The sequence below is a fragment of the Pithys albifrons genome, chromosome 13 (assembly GCF_047495875.1).
Source record: "Pithys albifrons albifrons isolate INPA30051 chromosome 13, PitAlb_v1, whole genome shotgun sequence".
NCBI lineage: Eukaryota > Metazoa > Chordata > Aves > Passeriformes > Thamnophilidae > Pithys > Pithys albifrons.
In genome coordinates, this window is record NC_092470.1 from 16283370 (window position 1) to 16306079 (window position 22710).

Consider the following 22710-nt stretch of genomic DNA (forward strand, 5'->3'; position numbering starts at 1 on the left):
TGATGTTTCTTTCGGATAGTCAGCTATGATAAAAGGAAACTCTATTAATGAATAGAGTAATCCTTTCCACTACAAAATGTCTTTTCCTTCCCCGTCTGGTAACACCACAACCCTCAGAGTGCCCTAAATTAAAGAAAGTAATACCAGAACAACAACAAAAGCAGGAATGGGAATGACACAGAAGCAAAACAGAGAGTAAATGGCTGACAAGGGATGTTTATATGTCGCATGGTGTTATTTTGACTGCTTTGTTTGTCCAAATTGTCCTAGAAAACAGAGAGAGCACAAGCAGCTAAATGAAGGCTCCTTGAAATCAGTGGTTTGCATGTGCATTCTCTGTGGGTGTGTTTGTGTGTGTACAGTGGGGAGGAGGGAAGCTTGTTATTGTGATTTTTTTCTAGACAGGCATAAACACCCTTGTTTATTTTCATCATGCCATCTAAATTCAAAATTAGCACAAGCTGATGATGTTAATTGATTTATATGCATGCAGGCAGTGCTTTATCAAAGGTAGAGTGACATAAGGTCACCCCCCCAAGCGCCTCCTGGGAACAAGTACCCATCTGAGATAATATTGAGATTGGCATAGTTGGGTATATAACTGCTTCCAAGTAAGAAGAAACTGAGTTCTTTGTCATTAGCAACAAAATAATTTTCCTATTAATATTGTAATTTTTCTTTTAATAAAATCTGCCCTCATTGAGGTCTAAGAAAGGGCCCTCCAGATCCACCAAGAGGTGGTCCAAGCTGCAGCTGGCAGGCTGGCTGCCTTCCCAGAGAAGGGAAAAGTCTTGTCAAATTGGCCATCTGAGCAAGGCTCTAGGAATTTTATTCCCTTCAGGTCAATGTACCACAGCCATTGTGGAAATAATAGAACACTTCCTTAGAGGATATCATCAATGACACAGAGGCAGCATGGACCAAGAGGGAGTTCTTTACTTTCTCAGGAAATTTCATGAAAATATTTGCCCAGAGCTGTATCAAGAGCAAAAGAGGGCCTTGGCTTCCAAATATCAAAGGAGGAAAAATATGTCCCCTCAGAAGGGAGGAATGGAAAGAAGGCAGTCACTAAAATGTTGTGTCCAAAATGTCTCCTATTGCTTCTGGTTTTCATTATCTATTTCATAAAACATTGATTTTTCCTTAGCATGAAAATGGTTTAATCTGAACAGACAGTTAAATCTTCTCTTTTCCCTTTCTCTCTACCTTTTTTTTCCCCCTTTTTTCTTCCCTTTCTCCTGTGTCAGTTTGGAAGATTCAGATGTGAAATCCATCTCAAAAAAAACCAAAACCATCTTGCTCTTGTAAGCAAACCTCTCCTGCCTGGCAAATTGGGAATTTTGCCCTCTCTGGTGGGAGCTGCAGTACCTGATTACTGTCTGACTAAGTAGGAGCTCAACAAGGCCACCTTTACACTGAACAATCCCATACATCAGAGGCCATTCCATTGAATTCAAAGGCTTTACTGGTGCTAAAAGAGGATATTGGAAACTTAAATCCCACCTTTCAGGTAATAAGCAACAATGAATGGGAGAGAAAAGGAAGCAGGGGGCTTATAGGATTTAAGGAGTCTCTTTTGAAAAAGGAATCTACCCTGCTGCTGATGGCCAGACGCTCATGTGTGTGTTGAGATGTGTAAATAAAGCAGGGTGTAAAGCTGTTACCAGTGGTTCAGAGCAACAGACTAACTCCCGTCAAGGAAAAGCAGGCTAGGTAAACTTTTCAGGTGTTTGGAGGTGAATCTTTTCATTCGTGCACAGCTCTTGTTTGACCCAACTGTTTCACATCATTACCAATTGCTTTGTTCGTACATATCAAACTTCCTTCTTGTGCTTTATTGGTTTCTGCTCTCGCTGACCTCTTCCAGCAGTTTACTTTCTAACATCCTGAAAGCTTCATCATGACTGTTCAGCACACCTCACGGAGGGCTGAGATTAAAAGTTAAAAAAAAGAAAGAGTGAACACAACAGGAGGGAAAACAGCAGAGCTCTTGGCAGCAGCCTGGTGACACTCTAGGGGGAGTGAAATGGGATGAGTAACCACTGGAATAATGGCAGAGGGGAAAAATGAAAGAAGGAACTGAAACAGCAGAGCCTGAGTGAGAGAATTAGTAGGAATATCAAGCTGAGCAGACCTGAGAAGGGGAGGAAAGCAAAGTCTATCTATTTGTCTCAGCTATCTGTTCCAAAGAAAGACACTGAGTCCTGTTATAATAGAAAATGGAATCATTTAGTTTATAACTCTGGGCACAGACATCTTGTATTCAATGGACTTCTCTCCTAGACCAAAAACCTGCTCAGCTCTAAGGAATAAGAGCAGTCCCAGGGAAATCTTCAGTGACGACAGAAAAGGAAGAGGGTGGGAATTAAAAGCAAATATTGCCAGACTCACCTTCAGTGGCTGCAGGACAGATATGCAATGCAGCCAACACAGCACCACCAACATCCTCCCTCCACAGGTGCTACAGAGCTGTACTTGTTCTCCCTCCCTGCTCACAAGATCACAGGGGACTGAGGGGAGGTCAGATGCTAACAGCCTGGCAGGGATTCACTCTGGCTGAGACTGGGACCTTCTGCCTCCCCTCTCCTGGGAACTTCCAGTGGAGTTATATTTAGGCAGAGCATTAGTGCTGTTGATGGAGAATAAACATTTTATTCAACATAGGGAGGCTGAGATTTGGGACCCTGGCTCTTCTGGATGCAGTGACAATGGAAACATTCAGTACTCATGCCAGGAAACATCATAAGATTTATTTGGTGTCAATAAAAAAAAAGAAATGTTTTGACAAAACCAGAATATTTTGCTGGGGTTTATTTTTTAAAAATAATTCTCTATTATATGGTAGAAAATTAAAATAATAATTCAAATATTGTTGTGTCCCTTGAAAAAGCTGGCATGGGTTCTTTAGCGCAGTTAGAATCTTTCTTCCAGTCTCCCTTTAAAAAGAAGCAGTGTCAAAATCAGTTTGATGTTCTGAAGTGTGTCAGTGCTGATGGAACCACCTAACTATAGTCAGGATATGTATGGGTATCTCTGCCTCTAACTCCACAAAGAACCTGACCTGTAGGTGCTCATCTCAATCTGCAAAATTCAGGCTTTGCTTTAGGTTTACAGTACCATGAAGCAACATAAAGTTCAGTGATGCTTAGATTAGGTTGTGACAAATATGAAAAAAACATTGAGATGTAGTGTTAAAGCAGAAGGAATTCCAGGAAAGGGCAACTGGAATACGTAACTGCAACTGCAGCATATGCAGGCTGTATGAAGTCTTTAACAAAAGACAACATAAAGTTAAAAAATTAAAAAGTTTATTTGAATAAAAAAGAGTATTTGACCTGCGTTCTTTTTCATTAAATATATTTTTCTGTGTAGATTCTGCTTTTTTTTTAATGCTAATGAAAAATTAAATTGTTATATCTTCAGACTAATGACCCTCATCAAGATTATTTTAATGATTCCTTCCCAGCCATTTTAAGTCCTATTTCATGTTAAGGAGACACAGAGACTTTTAGATTCCATGTCTGCTTTTGGTATCTCTACCAAGTGTAGATTTGAGAAATGCATTGCCATGTCCCCGGGTACATAAAGCTTCACTTTGGTGTCCTTGACATCTTTGGTCCTTTTTGTGGCTATCTCATAATTCATGCAAGTGATGCCATACAACTGTAAGTTTTTCATGAGGTCATAAAACTGATTTATAGAGGTTTTCCCATAATCTCCAAGCAAATTAAAGAAGGTTGATGGAGCTATGCAACTCACTGTTGCCTCAACAATGGTCTCATTCAGAAATGACACTGAACAAGATTGAGGTATTAAGATATCAAGAATGTCCTTAAGAAGCCTTGTCTGTCTGTAAAAAATGTGATGCCTACAAACCAACAAGGGCTGCTTCTTCTATACACTTAGTTGATTTTACCCATGACATCTACCTTAAAATTAATCAGATAGTCTCTTCCTTCACTTTCTCCTCATAAATGGAAAAGTCTGATTAATCCATTGCAGAACAGCACTTGGAAAATAATTTAAGATTAATTTGCTTTCCTTTCTAAGATATTTGAAGTTTTAGATTATCCATTTTACAAAGTGTTTTATTTTGCTTTTCAGCTTTTAAAATAATTTTACAATAAAGGACGTATTCTAACAAGGGAAAATTCTGATTCTAAAATTCCAGTAAAGAAAAAGATATTTTTATATACACATATTACACACATGTATAAACCATATGTATCTAACTATGTATTTGCTTATCTAAAACTAGGGGGCTAATTTAACAGCCATTTAATACATACACAGAGAAAAACTAAATACAAAACTCTTGTTACTCTATTTTCAAGCTGTTAAAAGTGGACATTTCAGAATTGTGGGAACTTTATTTTTCCATCTTTATTTCTGAAGCTGTTTGTAAAGCGGCTGCATTTTGACAGAACTATATAGTCCAAGAAAATGAGCTTTCACTAAACTGCCTCCAACTTCAATATATACTCTGTGTCAAACTCAGAGAAAGCTTGGACATAGTTGCAACCTCTGTAGCTGGGGCTGAGTGCCAATTACACTGCACCCAATGGCGTATAACTGTCTTTTTTGCTTCTATGAATATCACTTTTCTAGTTAAAACCTTCAGGACAGCTTGCAAACTATTTGCTACTATTGCTCTGGAGTTGAAAGTAACCTTGAAAACATTTCTCCATGGTAGTAATCGAGGTGATTCTTCCATCCTTTCTCAAAAATGGCAGTTTATCATTCCTATTTTTCCTCCTCAAACTTTTCCCAGCAGGTTTCTGCAGGACTTTTAAGGTAGGTGTTATCCTTTTGATTTTCTTATTATTTGAATATTTCATCTCAAACTTCACAGGAAGATGACTATCTCCCAAGTGCATGAAACCAGCCAGGAGTGTTTTATATTTATGTTCAAAAACATTTAATGCAATCTGTGCTGTGATTATATATGAATAAATAAATAAATTCTTTTTCAAATCATCTTTTTATTGGAATGAGTGGGCCTTTTAGAGGAACAAGAACAAAAAGTTCATACACAATCTGAGAGAGTTCTGAAAGTGAGAAATCCAGGTAATTTTAAAGAGTATTTGAAATATAAAACAGCAAATATAAGCATTGTAGGTATTAGTTTTATTATTTGCATGAAGAATTCATTGTTAGAATGATTTCTTGAGTAGTTTAAACGTGCTAATAAAAGTATTGGGCCATATTCTGATCACATAGTTTTGTAAATTAGAACTAACTTGATGATGTGAGTTCATTGAAAGGGAGATTATATCAACCTCGCCCATATTCAGGCACAGTACAGAGAGATGTAAGTACTTAAATAAAAGACATCTTCTGTGACACACATTACAGAACTGTATTCAAGGCAATGCTGTCTTATGGCCAGTGTATTGCAACAGGCTGTAAAACAAAGTAATGAAATCATTAGATACTGTGGCCTTGCATTTTATTTTCTCTTTACATGATATTAAAACCCTTATTAATATCATCATCCTTGTTATTGTTCTAGTGTTGTGAATTCTTGTAGTTTTCTCATGATATTCCTTAATTATTCCTTCTGGAAGCAGGTGATCATCAGGAAAATAATTTCCAGGTTTGGTTTTTTTAATGTAATGTCCTAGTTTTTTCTAATTGTGGAAGTTCAAAACCACATTTTGAGTGCAACTCAAATCACCAAATTTTATGTAGCTACATCAGATGAGTCAAAGCACAAAATTTACAAAATCCAGTGTGTGAAGCACAGAAGCTGCCCTAAAGGTCCCAGCATTTAAATTAAACTAACTCGGTTGTTGCCAGTGCCAGTAATTACAATAAGCCTGGCATTTCTTGTTACCCTGTGAAATTACCTGCAAGGCCTTTTCATATTGTTTCCATGCTGTTGTTTTCATGCTCAGTAGAGCATTAAGAGTCAATGATGGGCAGCTCTTGTGTTAGACTATGAATTGTGGGGCATTTTCCTTTGGACTCTATTGAAAATCCTCAAGGTGTTTATTGACAAATGCTTCCTACGGGCTGTTACAGCAGAGAATTCTCCTCTCTGCCTGCTCCCTGTTTCCTACAAGGCCAATCTGCTCCACATCTAGTCACGCTGTTTCAAAAAATATATTTTTTTCAGTACTCTCTGTAATGTGCCTTCAACAGAAGCTATGGATCAAGTGTGCTTCCAGACCAAAGGCACTCAGTCCTCCAGCTCTGAGCACCGTGTTGCCATTTCCCCTCCATTTGTTTCTATGGAGCTGACTGTGTGTGCGGTCATCCATAAGGGTGCTGAGATACCCTGGAGAGAGGAGGAATAGCTGCAGCTATTTTTCATTATTATATACTTCACTTCGTAATAAATGAGATCCATAGCATGTGAACACTGGTCTTGTAGATCATCATATCAGCGTGCACAAGGAACCTTATGTGCCACAAAGCTAAATAAAATAAAGTAAGTAAGCCCAAGAAAAATAGGCTGGGGAGACGGTTGAGTGTGCAGGACTGCACAGTGTATCCTCTCAGCCTGAGAATGACCTTAGGACTTGAAGTGACTAGGGAACAAATAGTTGTAAAGCTAAAGCCGTGGTCTGTATGTCTGTCTCATCACTATCTCCATACACATAGCAGAAATGTATAGACTTGCACTTCCATTGTCTTGCAGATGTCTATGGGATAACAGAAACCAGCAAACAACTTGTGACCCAAAAAGAAAACAGCAGCCTTAGCAACAGGACTCTTCTTCAATGCTTGTGATGATGGTGAGTGTTGAGTGTTCATATAAAGCAGAGCAGATCAGGTGTGGAACATTAAGGCCAAGTTTATGACAAATCAAATTTTGCTAAACCTCCATGTTCTTGCATGTATCATATCTGTCTGTAATACAACACAGCAGAGTTGGATGGTCCTGCTGAGAATGCAAAGGGAATTTCTAACTCTGTTAAACATTTTGACCAATAACTCAAAGGTGTGAACTATTGGACACACCTAATCAGTTCTAAGAAAATTTTGGGTATCTATTTGTGAACAGCAATTACACATCAAGAGAGAAACTTTGCAGTTATTTCATAGATCGCTGACATTTTGGTACCTGCTGCCTTTGCAAAGTGATCATTTATCGGGAAGGGTAGAGGCCAGTCCTAAAGCTGGCTTTGTTTTTGGATGCAGACAAGTGTTAGGAAGAGGCTCCAGAATACCAATACTTAGTTCTGAAAATCCACATTGAAAACTGTAAAAGGAATAAAAGAATAGATCTAGAATAAATTCTATCTATTTTCTGGAGGTGAGGACTCCACAATTTATTTGAGTAACACTTGTAGTATCACACACAAAAAAATTACACGTACACACACAGAATTCTCCCACTGTTTCAAAATATGCTGGTTTTCTTCACTGTTTGCCTTGGAGTGAGTTGAGAGAATTTTGGTTTGGTTAAACTTTCTGCCTCTCAGATAAAAAACAGCAGCAATTTTCTGCTTGAATTTCTCTGTGACTAAATCCATTGATCATCCTTTCTCTCTGTGAGTGAGGAGTGTGTTTTCTCTTTAATAACTCCTATCCTTCTCCCTGAATATTTTTTCTCTCCCCTTCACTTGTTTGTGTTGTGTTGGTCAGTCTACTGCACTATTCCTCTGAGAGACAGAGAGAGCGCAAAATTGAAGTTATTTTATGCTTCGTCTCCCTCGGTCCCAATTTTCAAATCTTCATGTCAATTTTCACACATCAGTGTCATATGTTGAATGCTATGGAAATTTCAGTGGGGTCCTTGGGAGACAATTTATACATGACCCCCTTATTCCCTTCCCCAACCAGGCTGCAGCTCCTGCCTTTACAAAGAATAAGTGGATTTATAATTAATGTGGATTTAAAAATATAAGTACATTAAGATATTTTACCATTTGTTTGCCTCTTTTGCAGCATGAGTTCAAAGGAATACAAGCTCTCTCCCCCTTTTTCTCCCTCCCTTCCCATTACAAATTGGCTCAAGTAAAATTAATAAAAATTGCATCATGTTGAAATAGAAGATCAACTCCATTATTAACTTTACTTTCTTCCAAGTTGTGTTGAAAAAGTTTTAGTAATCAGCTCTTTTGGTAATCACCAGTTAGCAAATGCACTTATTGCCACCTACTTAGGTGAAACATGTTAGTGGCAAAAGTAACATGGTGCAGTTTGGATGGGTAATTTTGTCTTCTTTTAAACTAATGAATGTACATTTTCTTAAGAGTCCTTGCTGAGTAAAATCCTAGCAACAGATGCAAAAGCTTGGCTGACACCATCAGAGGATTTCAATCATTGACCTTAAAATGGGCCCCTGACATCAGAAAGTGGTACACAGAGCCTACTACATTTTACAGTGTTAATTATCCTCTCTGTGGGTGAGAAAGGGATGACAAATTGTCCAGATTATATCTCAGAACATCTTAAAACTTAAGCCATTCATGAGGAGACCTAAACTGCACCCAAACTCCACTTTTTTGATTTTACTTAAAGATGGTACCAAGGTATCACAAGTACTTCATTCTCTGCATCACCTACCACTGGCACTTAAAGAAAGAGTTCTAACATTGTCAGCTTGTCAGCCATGAAGTTTTGGGTTGTGTATTTTAGTTTTTGTTTGGCTGATTTTTTTCATTTCATATTTTTTGTTTGTTTGTGGTTTTTTCTTGAGAAAAGGTGAGCAAATAGTAACAGGGAAAACCCAACGCCTGACTCTGAAAGAAGTCCATCTTCCCTCAGAATCCCCCTCCCTTGTGGGCACTCAGCACCTCTTGCAGGTTCCCTACTCTACCAAAAAGTAATTTTTTATCCTTTAGTCCCTATATATCTTTCCCCTTCTCTTTGTCTGATTTGTTGCACTTTTGAAAAACTGCTTTAAGAATAGCAGTTGTAGTAGAATGGTCAAGGGGAATTTTTCTTCTGAAAACTCTGGGGAGGAGGTTTGGGTTTTGTGATGCAACATCTCATCCAGGAAATGCAGAAATCAGAATCACATCATCCCTCCCATTTGTTTAGCTTGCTTCAAAGCCAACTGCAATGTGTACAACATATTGAAATCCTCCCCCAAGCCCTCTTCCCTGGTGATTTTGTGAGCAGCCTCTGGATGGGATGGCTTTATTAGAATTGTTCTCCTCTTTCAATCTGGGCAGAGGGAAATGAACTGGATGAGCATTCTACTGTGCCAGAAACCAGCCAATTGCCTCCATAGAGTGGGCAGGCAACAATACACTGTAGTTTGAAGTTGTTTTGGTGACATGACCCTCAGAAGGGCTGTAGAAAATGCATTTGTCTGGCATGCTGCCACTTTACTGCTGACTGTCATCTTATCACATCTCCCACTCTAGGTCAGGTGAACTCCTGGAGAACAATTCAAGATGGCAAAAAGAGCACCATGTAGGTCCTGTGGCTGCCTCATCCCTTAGGGTGCTATTGTCTCTGGAGGCACTAAGCCAGTATAGAAGAATTCCACTGGGACACTGAAGCTGGCAGGGATGGTCTAAGGTGAAGCTGAAAGCTGTAGGAAATACCTACTGCAAATCACATGAAGAGCTCAGCTTTGTGCCTTGCTAGGGAAATTAGTCTTGGAACAGTGACCAAGATTGTCCCAGTTTATCTGGGACCTGCTCATAGCATGGTTCTAACAAATCTTCTGGTGGTGAATGAGGTGCAAACCTGGGACAACTTTGCACCACGCACTCATAGGACTATCAGCTGAGAGCTGCAAACCTGCTGTTCTCACCAGCTCCACTGAAAACTGGAACTGCCTGTATCTAGGGTTAAATCACCTGAGGCATATTCACTGCTGGAGCAGTCTGCCTTACACTGCTGTAGCTGACAGAAGGATGGAGCCCGTAGCTATATTGTATATATTCCTGTAAAGATGGGTAATCCACCAAATCAAAGCACTATAGCACATAACTCATAGAGTGGGCACGTGCCTCTGTGTGTGTGCGTGCACCTGGATATGTGAGAGACAGAGAGAAAGATGAGATATATCAGGAAATACATGAGAGATGAGACTGGAAAGATAATTTCCAGAAAATACAGCAACCCTCAGAAACTCCATCTTTCCAGCTGGAGGGTTTTGCACTGCTGGTGCTTCTCCCTTAACTTGACAGCTCCACTCTTAGCCCAGATCAGAGTTGCTGCCTATAAATTTAATTAGAATGGGGGTAGGGGAGGAACAAGCCTGCACAGCACTTGGCACAGCGCTGAAAATAACCAGCTTTAATACCTTTGACATTGAAGCACCTGCTAAGGGCACAGACTGCTGTACAGCTCACTGACCCTGCTCTGGTGATAGGATGTGTCACTTCACTTGTCCACAAAATGTACAGCTCACCCTAATAAACCAGGGGATCACATGCATGGCTCTGGGGCTGTGCTTTTTGTAGAGCACCACGAAGCAGCTTTGCACCCTGGAGTCACCAGAGAGGGACATTCAGCACTCCGACCATGTGAAAAGGGAGAGACTCAGCTGCTGCAGTGGCAGTGTGCCTCTCATATTTCATTTTTCTCTCTCTGATGTAGTGGGCTATTTTCTGTGTTTGCAACTAAGTGCTGCACTGCAGCCAGCCGTGAACATTTCTGTTGGCCCAGTTGGCCTCTTGCTTTAATGCTGTTCTCCGGGCTTTCCCTGGGTAGAGCGGTGAAGTAAACAGATTGGAACTTTGCCCACACACATATATTTAATTGTGAGCTGACTTTATGCTAGGGAAATGTAATAGACCCATCACTGCAGGCACACAACTCCCAGCTGAGGCAACAGGTTAGAGATTTTCCCCACTTCTGGTGCTTCTTGAGGTGCAGCAGCTCTTACATATGTAGGGACTGACTCCTTGACAGAGACTGAACCTTTTATACCGTTTGTCATAAGCTCTAGGCAGTGTGGAAGCAATTTAGGGATTTGAGGGATATTTGACCTCTTTCCTACTCATGATCATGGCTTTGGGTCATGTTTGACGATGTCCCAGCTGAGAAAAGAAAGTCCCTTAGCTCCTCTCACAGAGTTCAGCAGTGACATGGTGTCAGAATGCAAATGAAACCTGTACCACATCTGCCTCTTTTACCACCATTAAAAGACACTGATGCTGCTGCTAGAAATAGTTTTCAAAAGTGTAATTTGAGTTTTTTTAATTGTGTTTGAATTTAAACCAATTTTAGTTCAAATGAAGTTACCCAAAATAAATTCAAGATCAGATTTAAGCCCCCTCAAAACCAGGGTATTTTTGTATCCTTCAGGGAAGGGCTCTGCAGACCTGTCCTTAATTTAAGGCAAAAAAGACTACTAGGGTCTTGAAAACACCTCCACAGAATGATAGAAGGGTTTGGGTTGGAAAGGACATTTAAGGTCATCTAGTCCTACCCCCTGCAATGAGCAGGGACATCTTCAACTAGACCAGGTTGCTCAGAGTCCCGTCTGGTCTGACCCTGAATCTTTATTACTCTTTCTTTTTGGGGTCCCTCTGCCATGTATCATGCTGCCTGGTTGTATTGCTGTGTTCCAAAACCCTGGAGCAGCTGCATTTGCTCAGACTTGGTGTTGAAGCAGCACAGGCAGCCTCTGAGCAGGGCACCACACGAGGCAAAGGGGTGCACACAGCCTTTGCATAAACCACGCAAGACCTTGGAGGTCAAGACAAAATCCATTTTAAATATGCAATGAAGTCGTGCAATTTTCAGCCTATTCAGGCTTGGCAAATGCCTTCAAGGGATCAGACTGCCAAGCACCATGAGTACAGTTGTGACTATGCAACAGTCTGTAATGCAACAGCTCTGATGTGAAGTTATTACCGGAGGCACAGTGTTGATACCTGTGTTAAGCCTCTGAGCATTGCCCAGTGTGAACTATGTGTTTCCACAAGACTGAGCAGACCCAGACAGAGCTGATTGCTCTTGCAGTTAATAAAAAGCACTGCACTTTCTCTCTTGACAATCCCGACACCTGAGTGCTTCCTACGTATGACAGTTAGCACATTCTGGTTGCTCAGTGGCCTGTGAGAAATGAGCCTCTTCTCAATTTAGTTCCTATCATCAGACAAGCAGTACACACAATAAAAAACACACCTTGACAGTCAGTCCCCAAAGTAGCCCTGGGGACTGAGGGTCTGAACTTCCCTTCCTTTCATACACAAAGCTATAAAACAGATGGAATTTATTGGGCTGGATTCTGCTACTTCCATCAGGTAAATCAGGGTAACTCCACCAAGGTCAAAGGAGTCACTCTGGTCAGTGAAGAAGTGCAGACTATCCTGGAGGAGTGGATCCTCCCCTGACCCCACCACGTTTCTTCTTTGGGCTCTGTCAAATGCTCCTGACTTGAGTTGGTGGCCATAGTCTGTCACAAGAAACCCTCAGTCAGAACAAGGTAAAAGCACTGCCTCCACTCATTAGCTGAGCATTTGGCCCAGGAACTGACCTTCCTACAGCAATGAGCATCAGGAGGATTATGATTTTCTTTCTTCCCAGGATGGTGAGAAAGACATGGGGAAGAGGGGATGGCAGGCTGGAGTGGAAGTGGGTGGATGGTGGATGCTCCTGTCCAGCCAAGCCCAGCTCATCAGATTGTGTCAAACAGAGCTAATACAAATGCCAGTGTGCCTCTTTCAGTTGTGAAATCTCTGTTTGTTGTACTGCAGTTCATTTTCAGAATTCAGCTCTATGGATGCTAACAGCGAACGTGTCTGACTGGCATCCTCTGCCAAAAATACATGCACTCTCGACATTTCTCAAGAGTTGGGATTTCCCCCCTTCCCCATGACATACTCACGTCAAATTTCTTCCTGTCTCTGGGATACACAAGACTGTCCACACCTACCCAGATAAGGAGTTTAACATTTCAAGGACAGAAGTTCTCAGTCTGAGCAAGACATGGGGTGGATTTGCAGGCCTGATTTCAGGTAGATGCCAAAGGTCGCAGGGCTCCTTTAAGCTTCTCTTTTAAGGTGTTTAAACCCAATAGAAACAGGTGATGTACAGCTCAGGGTACCATTGATATTCTTGTTACAGTTCAATTGTTTTCAACAGTAGCTTAAATTCTTCACTCATTGTTCCTTGCTTTTAGAACAAATTCAATTATCATTTTGCAGGTCAAGATGGATCTGAAATCCATTCTGCTCTCTTTCCTCGGATTTGTCCCATCCTGGCCCTTCACTGGTGCAGTTATCAGGTCCACTCCAGCTTCACTTTCTCCTCTACATCTGAGTTATTTGCCTTCACCTGATAATGCCCCCCTTTCTTCTCTTTCAGCCCTTGGTCCTCATCTCCTACATCTTTTTCCAAATGCAGTTTTTACTTCTTCCTCAACTTTCCCCTTTTCTCTTTGTTTACAGTAGTGTACAGGCTCTTGCTGATTTTTCTGAAGAGAAAATTGAATCAGGTTGTTTTTCCCTTCTTTTTCCCTTTCCCATCAGAGTCACAAATATTTTTCTTCTTTTCTTACCCTTATAACCCAGAAGTTTAATTTCATCTCTTGATCTTTAGTTTCCCCTCTCGTTTTCTTTCTCATGCTACTGAACCTTTCACTGTTCTGTGTTCTCCAGCTCTCATAATTACAGTGCTGTATTCTATTTGAGAGCATTTCATTCTTTCTTTGTTTGCCCCTCTGGAAACCCTGCTCCCTTTCCCATCTAGGCTTGTTCAGTGTGCTTTCTCCAACTTCTCTGTCCTATGTACATCCCACTGAAATAGCTCTCAACAAAACCTTTCTGTATTTCTCAGGCAAAACTTGAGAGCAGTTTTACAGCCCCAGCATCTTGACCCATCAGCAATTTTTAGCATTATTGCTTACTTTTTGAAATCTGTTCTATCTATTGATGCTTCTCTGGTTGACTGAAGGTTCTTAATTATTTCCCCACCCTCCAATTTTGTCCTGGCTTCAAAAATATAAATCCTTAATCTCTTCCACTTTTTCTCTAGGCAACCTTGTCTGCATATTCCAACTCAAGCATCACTGCTATGACAGTGACTCACAAGTCTACTCCTGACTTGTTTTTTTGTCCAAAGCTAAATTTTCATGCAGTTCCTTTGACATTTACTCACTTGTGGTGAGCTGTCATCTTAAGCTGACCATGAGTTTCAAATTACCTCCTCACAAAATCTTGCCACTTTGTCCCTGTCTCCCTCTTTCCTTTACTTTTTTTTTTTTTTAAATATCATGACCGGGAGCCCACACTTGTTACTAAGACTTCTAATGTAAGCAATTTAGTAACTGGCTCACCTCCCTCTTATTTATTATGTACAGAATGTGTCTATGTCTTTCTGAGTTTTATTTATAACAAACAGAAAAGATGCTCACTTTCCTGGTCCTCCACAAAACAGAATTCTTACAGTGTTTAGAATTACTTGGATTTTATCTGTGGAATAATCCTATTTTTTTGTTCTCCAGAAAGGAGATCACATGCTTGTTTTTCAGAACTGCTCTGCAATGTAATTTCTCTGGCTTATTGGTGTAACCAAGTTGTTGGTGTTTAGGCTTCCTTCCTGGAAATAAGATTTTCTCCATGAGAGTTCTTCTATTTCAACAAATACAAGCTATCCTTCACTCTGAAGAAGCTCTTTTGCCACAGTCACACACTCTACCACTTCAGCTTGGTCTGCTGCAACACTGCTGGTCACAGGCAGGAGAAGGTCATAGTGGCAGCCAAGGAGTCAGAGCCCTGTCCACACTCTCAGACTGGCTGGTTAGAACAGACACTCTGTCTCCCTAGGACAATAAGAGGTAAGTTTACAAAGCTCTCCTTCCCTGGATGCAGCTGCATTTTATTCTCATGCATGTTCTCATGCTATTCCTTCTGCTCTTTTGTCAGTTCCTCTTCCCTTGGTTTTGCCTGTGCATTTCCTGGGAAGAAACAAGATTTGTATTTCTACAGCATGAAGCACAGCAGGTTCTTAACCTCAGTGATGGGGACTGTGAGATGCCTCATGCAATGCTGGTAATAAATAAATTAGAAAAGGGCTATAAAATGGCAGTAGGGGAGCAGAATGGGATGGTAACCAGAAACACTCCTTCAAACCATGTTTTTGAGACACCCTTGCTTTGACCTTCATAACGGGTGTATCAAATAGGAAATGGACTTTGATAATCATTGTGGGTCTCTTCCAGCTCAGAATAGTCTATGATTCTATGGCTGTTGCATCAATGTTTGCAAAAATGTAGAGTTACCACAATCACAAGCAGCTCCCCTGTCCAGTGAGTGACAGAAGTGCTTTTATTTTGGCAACCAGCACAGGGGAAAAACATGCAAACACGCAGCCCTCTCCCGCCTGTGGCAGCCAGAGCACCTTTTATACATCCCACCTCACTTGCTGACACAATCCATCAGTGCCCACTGAAATCAAATGCAGCTAATTGGAAGGTGATGACAGCTAGGAGGCTGCTGGATTTGCATGCTAATTCCTCTCTTTTAGCATCACACAGCCAAAGTACAGGTAAAATGAGACTGTACACTGCATTCCAGGCAATTTCCTGCCTTCTCCACAGTACACATGCATACACAAATGCTCTTTCTCTTGGTCTTTGTTTTCCTGAAGCCAAAAATCAGCTGGAGATTGCATTACATGTGCTTTCCAAAAAGCTAGCCAACAATTGCAAGGGGCAACATGTTTCTGTCCTCTTGTCAGAACAGGGCTGCAAACTGCAACTGCAGATGAGTTTTTAAAAGTCACAGCAGCTCAACTCCTAGTGGGGAGAACAGAGCTCTTTCCACAGGTTGCGTTACAGCTTCATCACCCTTCTTATGCCAGGGCTTAGGATGGATTCCTGGCTCTTGTATCACATGATATTGTTGAATTTTTGTTTTGAGTGTCCAACCTCCTCTCCTGTTCTACCACTGGCATCTGCCCCTGCTCTGTGTCTACCAATTATTTCCTTTAAGTGTCAGCAGCACACCAGACACGCTGAAATATAACCTTTTTTTCAAGTTGATGCTGTTAAACTATTACTTGAAACTGAAGTCGCAGTTGACAAGTGCTAGTTCAGTCACTAATAACTACTTCAGAAGTGCTAGTGGTGGCTAGGATCTTAATGTTGTGGCTCAGGGCTCAGGGAGTGTGTTTACAGGTCACTTAGAGCCACCCATCTGATCTGAAACATGATCAGTAGATCTCTCCTCTGGCTCTGTGCCTTGATGGTGGTGAGGTTCTCTCTCCATCCCCCCAGGGCTGCAGCTGGGTGGCTCTAGGGACTGCCAGATCCTAAAAGATCCCATTTTGGGACACACCTGTGAGCCACAACCTAAATTTCTCTGTTTGCAGCAAAAGAAAGATGTGGGCTCCAATTCCTTGAGGCTGAATACAACCCTTTCAAGGGAGAAGGATCTCTTCTACTTGCACCCATCAAAATTAATTTTTTTAAATAATTTTTTTTTAAGCAGGTTGAACGCCTTCCTGAGAAAAATAAGATTTCTACATGGAAGGAGGATGAGCACTCAGACACACACCCCAGCTTTGCAGCATCAGGTAGGGAATACCTTTCCTTTCACACTTCCCTTTCTTCAAGCTCAAATCCTTTTGTCTCATCAAAGCATGTGATGTAACTCAGGCACAGAAGCTTCACAGTTTGGCAGGGGTCACAAATATTTCCCTTATATTTTGGCAGGTTTTTGGCACAGTCTTAGGATAAATTGAGAACAGAATAATATAAGACAAGGCCAGATCATCTGTGTCACTAAGCCTTATGCCCTGTTACTGCAGACACTCCCTTAAGGGATGTTAAATCCAGAACAACCTCCTCTTTTCCTTTACCTCCTGCACATAGCAAGCCACAAAGTGGTGTAGTAAACTAGGTCTGGCTTTTCAAGAGAAAAAAGATATGTCAGGTATTGTCTCCTTGACAGGACAACATCTTCATCTAAATTGTGAAGCCATGCTTTGGATAGCCCAGCCTTGGTCTAATGTCTTTTAGAAAATGATGCTCATTTAATTCCTGAAATGTGAAATCTAGGTCTCAGGTCAAGAGCATAGATGTTGTTTAGCTGAAAAATTTAGATCCATCAGACTGCCTCCAAGAGTCTGCAACTCTTCAAACTTTGTATTGCAACTAGACTCATACTGCTATATATAGTCTTTTAAAGAGTAGGATCTAAATAAAAATACCCTTGAAGTACAGGGCATTTTTTATGCTCCCATCCTCATAATTTTTTAGGAAACAAAAGACTTTTTCAGGGCCACAACTTGTCTGCATAGAAAAAATAGTCAGACCTCAGCTTAAACTTTATTCCTCTTTATATACAGCCCTGAATTCTTTCCTCAGGCAGGAGCTGATGGAACTTGATCCCTTAAGACAGGCAGGGTCAGATCACATAGATGAAGGGACTTGACAATATGGGAGATATGGAAGCACCTCAGCCAGAGTAGGGCAGCTACTTCATGGAAAAAGTAAACCAAGTTCTTATCTTGGTAATTGTATGGACAAATTAAATCTAGTCCAAAGCAATCAGGAGTCACCCCTTCACTGTTACAAGATGACAGACCTCCGGCCAAGCCACATATCCTTTTGTAGTAAAGTGATGAGCTGAATCTCTTGCCAGGCAAATTTCTGACTCTCAGGAGTTGTGTTGGTTATGGGCAGGATGTAGCTACAGCACAGGGAAATTTTCATCCTCAATGGGAAATATCGCTGGGCCAAAGGAAAGCTTGTGTTGCACCTGTATTTAGCACAGATCGCACTTACAATATGAGTCTCCAGAAGGCAACAGAAAGTCCATTCATGTGGCAATCTTGTCTTTATATCCTTTCTATGTGTATGAATTTATGGTTGTATGAACAGCCATATCCAGTTATTGAAGTATTTGATGATCCAAAATGCTCAAGGCCTTCCTATTCCGTCTCATTCACCGTTAAAGTTTTGTACAACCTTTTTACTGGCTTTCAGCCCGCAATAAATACAAATGACTTGCCAATAAAAGCTGGTGTCTCCCTCTGTCAGGAGGACTATAGCATTACTGTTATTTAAGAGGTGGCAGTTTTGACACAATTGTTATTTAAAATTTGTAAAAGGAAAAAAAAAGGATGTAATAAATCTGCGTGTTCTTCCTAAGCAGCCATTGAAAGTGGATGCTCTTCCCCTTTCCAAGAGCATCAGCCGTTTAATGTTTCCTAAGTTGTTTTTACATGAATTAGGGTGTTTGAGTGAAGCACTGTCAGTTACAAAACCACGCTCTTGTCTCCAGCTAATTTTGCGTTAGTAGCTCTTTTAAACTGCTAAATCTACTTTTTAGTGTATGATGATTTTGTTTTGTGATGGTGTAAAACAGCTGCTACTTTTCTGATGAGTTGCCTGTTTTCCATTTTATGTCTCCACAAGATGTTGGGTTTCATCATGGCCCCGTCTGACACGCAGATGAGAACAACCTGTAAAAAAACACAAACCAGAAAAAAGCAAAGATCCCCAAATCCAGGGATTCAGCCACCCATACAGCCAAATTTCAGAGTGATTTGTCCTCCTCTGTCTATACTTTTACCCTCGGATCCCCTCAATGCTACACTAGGATGATCTAAAAGAGAGGGAAAGCAGGGTTAGCAGAAAAGCAGGTTATTTGCTGCTTTAAGAGGACACAGGAGTGTCTGTTTCTGGGGGGCTGGTTCAGACTAGGGATGGCTGTGCTTATATCATTGCTGCTCCTGCTGCTGCTTCCAGCTCTTTCTCTGGTTATGGCCAGAAGGATGAAATTATGGCTTGGGGTTTCTTTTCAAAGTAGTTATCACTCCACTTTCTTCAGATTCTTCTTGCCAGCCACTGCTTTTTGAGAGCTGTTTTGCCACTGAATTGTTTGGGTGACAAACTCTTCCCAGGATGTGGCTGCTCGTGGCCGTCAGGAGATGAGAGCAATGCTCAGACTGACTGTGACTTAGCTACTCCTTGCTGACATTTCAGGGGCCATCTCTTAGGCAATATTCCTATTCCCCTTGTGCAAGGTGTCTTTCACTAGATGTTCACCAGAGGTTCTCATGAGGAACCATTAAGTGGCCACCTTGTAGTTACTTTGCTACTAACTTTACCATACAGACAAACAGCCCTGCTTTATTCGGTGGCAGAAAGCTGAATGATTGTCTTTGATCTTGTCTTATTCCCTCTATCCTATAGGCTGGCATTCATTTCAAAACGTGCAAGAAAATAACAAAAGAAGCAGTCAGACAGCTCTTCAGAGAGGTGAAGACTAAGATCTTTCCAATAATAACCCACACCCCTTAAAAAAAAATCTTAGATTTTGGATAAATTGGAAGCAGCTTGCCTGCCTGATTCCTCCTTGCTTTGCACTCATACCCCTCCCCAGCACCGGCTTGCAGGCTTTCCTGAAAGCTGTGGAGCCCATTGAACAGCGGTGGTCTAAACTGTTATGGAGATCTTAAGCTGCTGAATTGTTACAAGCTACAATTGATTGCAACTGAGCCTGTGAACTAAGTGCTACAAAGAGCATTGAGAGAAGTGGGGAAAGGGTATGATGAATTTTGCTTTTTTATTATTTGGAGGTTCTTTATGCATAAAACACCATCATAAGGTTTTCAAGCAAATTTGTCTTAATGACTTCTGCATCTCTCTCAGTAATCATTGGACAGTTTTTCCAGGTATTTTCAACATAAAAGGTGTTCTTGGTCTGTCTTCTGATTTGCTTGTTACAGTGTCATTTCTGAAGAACTGCAAACGTGCCTCCAAGTCAGCTCCTGAGGAAAAATCGATGATGTGGGTACTATGATATTTACACCCCCACAATCTGAAAAAGCCTTTTAAGCATTTTAAAACTAAAAATCCTTTCTTAGCCTGTTTCACTCTATTCTGCCTTAGTTTTATTCGTACCCTCATCACCAGAGCATCTGAACACCTTCAAGTAGTACATTAAGCAATGTGACTAACATCTGTCACGTATAGTTTACTCACTGTCTCTCTGCATCCTTAAAAAGAATTTAGTGCTTCTGCTGGATCGATAGTGCTGGAGACAGACAGTCTCTCTTTAGCCTTGGAGCAGCCACAGTATGGGTGAGACCTTGTGATGGGTCCCCCAACCTGCTGCCCCCTGCTCTGTCCCTCAGGTGCCAGCTTGTGCATGTGGGGAGCACTCAGGGAGAAGCAGCTCTACACCAAATTTGTTTCCAGTGGGACAGAGAAGTCCAAGCAATTTGTGGGAATGAGGCTGTCAGTGTTTCCCTGTTGTTGGCTTCATGCTGAGAGCTTCGTGTATGGTTCTGGGTGCCTGCAGTAGGCAAACAACTCAGCACGCCAGGTGGATCCAACAGTCACTTGTTTTCCAAGGTTTTCTGCTTTCCTACAGTGGCTTTGCTTATTTTTTAGCATCAGTTACAATTTTCAGCTATTCATGAACAAGAATTTTACTGTTTCTCACCATCAAAAGTTTCTTTGACAGATTTCTTTGACAAAGACAGTGGTCTTGGCAACATGAATTAGGGCAATAGAAGTACCATACTGAACAGGGCTGGGAGCTGTGTCCTCCAAAGGCAGCACCAGGAGCAGTATCTAGGCATCCTGGGGCACTGTAATTTCAAGCAATGTGTTTTCTTAATGGGCCAAATTTGCTTTGCCTAATTCTGCTTTCAATGCATGGGATTGTTATTGCTCAGTGGCCCCACACAGGTGTTTAGGCAGTTTTGTGGTATGATTTTTTTCAGTAGCAGCATAAGGTTTTATTGACTGTTACCTCAAGAGTAACTTTAGATGAAATGACAACCACAGCAGTTTGTGATGGATGCATGTGGAGCTGTGGCAGAAAACTCAGGGGATGGTGACCTCTCTGTCACAGTCTGTCATATTTTGGGTAAGAATGCAAAGTAACTGAAAAAAGACACTGCTTCTCATGCAGTAAGAAGAATGAGGAGCAATAAAGTTACTAATTTACTAGTTTCCTCTGAAAGCTGTTGGCTTCTCAAGTCTGATAATATGAACATAGGCTAGGTTAGTAAAATTAAAATTAAATTCCATGGTTTGTAAGGACTCTAGATTGTGTGGTTTAATTTGGTCTATAAGTTTGCGTTAAATAGTAGACTCGGGGACTCTGGTCTCTGTGTTGTAACCTAAATTATAGAGTTCTTGACACATAAGAGATATCTGACCTACAACTTGCCCTTGTTCCAGTTCCATAGTAGGTCAAAACCCAGGTGAGCATCAGTCATGTCTCTTCAGTGCCATCAGCCTGTACCTTGCCATCCATAAAAAGCAAACTCGGGTACCTGGCTGATTGGAAACCCAGCAGGACCCACTCAAGGCACATCACAGGGCCTGTTTTTCTGGGCAATGTCTGAAACTGTGCTCCAGTGTAAGCACAATGGAAACATGAGTTATCTGATCAAGAAAAATAAATACATCTATTTCAGAATACATAATCTTACCACATATGTGAAGTAGTTTAATCATTAGCAAGTTGTCAAGCATTATTGAATGGAATTAGGCTCTTTATTTCTGGTCAGGATCAATCTTTTTTTTCCCCTTCCCAGTACAATGAGCGCTTACATGTTACACATTGCAACGTCTGGGGCAGATGACACTTGCCAAAGGGCTTGATGATCACTTCTGATACAAATCTGACATGAAGAAACAGGAGGGAATATGCATCAGATGATCAACGGGAGAGATAAATCCACATTTAATGCTTCAAAATGTCTATTTGTGTTATATCCACCTCAAAAACTTTGTATCCAAAAGCAAGCATAGTGCACAAGGACAGTGTTTGGACTAGGACATGGAGAGAGTACAGGGGTGAGGATGGCACATGCCTTTCTCAGTTTAATATAGGAGAACTATGGAACTGAGACACTGAAAGAATTAAAAATTATATTCGTTCTAAAACTATGGGTCAGAGAAACGTTCTCTTGTCTACCAACTCTGTGACACAGACCATGAGCAGAAAAAAAAAACATTCTATAACTTTTATTCAGTAAAAATCTGTGTTATATTTGCACCTCCAGTCTGGAGATGAAAGAGAGCCCTATTAGCAGTCCCAGACCTTGGAGCCATGCCTTCATTTACCACCAGTCTGCTTTGCTCCTCTCCCTTTTCCTTTCCAAGTGGGGCTGTATATGAGTATTCATGAATGCTCTTTATTATTTCTCCCCTCACAGTTGTTTTTTTCTTCCCACACCTGCCAACATTAGCTCTTTTCTTTGACTCACGCTGCTGTACAGCCTAATGCATGTGATCTCCATGCCAAGATGTTATTTAGTTTCCCAGCAAAGTTCTTTTGGTGTGGAATGAGCTGAGCAGTAAGAACACAGGAGGGGAAGCATAGGCAGGGGTGGGAAAGGGAAAGAGAAAGGGCTCACATTTATGTTGCCTGGGGGTTCACACATCCAAGATGGGTTGTGTCTGCCTGGGGAGCAGAGTGGGTGGGGTGGAGATGGCAGCAGGGGGTTCATCATGGCAGGTTGCTGAATCAGGAACCCTGACACTTGTGAAGTACTCTGTCAGGAACATTAAGTATCCAAAAGTGATAAAGCTTCAATTTGCTAGTCCATTAGACTAATTACTGCAATAATTAAGTAACTACTTGATTAGAACTAATGGGTACCTAATTATCCAGGAGAAAAGTATCAGGTGGCAATTATCAGGTGGCAATTAATAGACTGGAGTTAATGTCTTAGCACTGTCTTTGTATGAATTCATAAGCAAGGTAAAGAAAACAAACAATAACTTATTAATATTTATTGGTGCCACAGTGTTTTTCAGCTTGTTTCATTTACACAGAACCAATTAGTGAAACGACAGTTAGTGTTGCAAAGATGTAA

At 41.1% G+C, this 22710-nt stretch overlaps 1 long non-coding RNA gene across 3 annotated transcripts in view; it reads left to right on the top strand.

Moving 5' to 3' along the window:
• The window catches only part of LOC139678189 (uncharacterized), a 45633-nt gene that overhangs the window by 15965 nt on the left and 6958 nt on the right, over positions 1 to 22710 (top strand). For 2 of the 3 annotated variants that reach the window (XR_011698978.1, XR_011698979.1), the window contains exons 6-8: positions 6644 to 6740; positions 14452 to 14698; positions 16350 to 16437. This is a non-coding gene — a long non-coding RNA (uncharacterized lncRNA). The remainder of the gene's footprint in view (positions 1 to 6643; positions 6741 to 14451; positions 14699 to 16349; positions 16438 to 22710) is intronic. The other variant, XR_011698980.1, reaches the window with a different exon arrangement.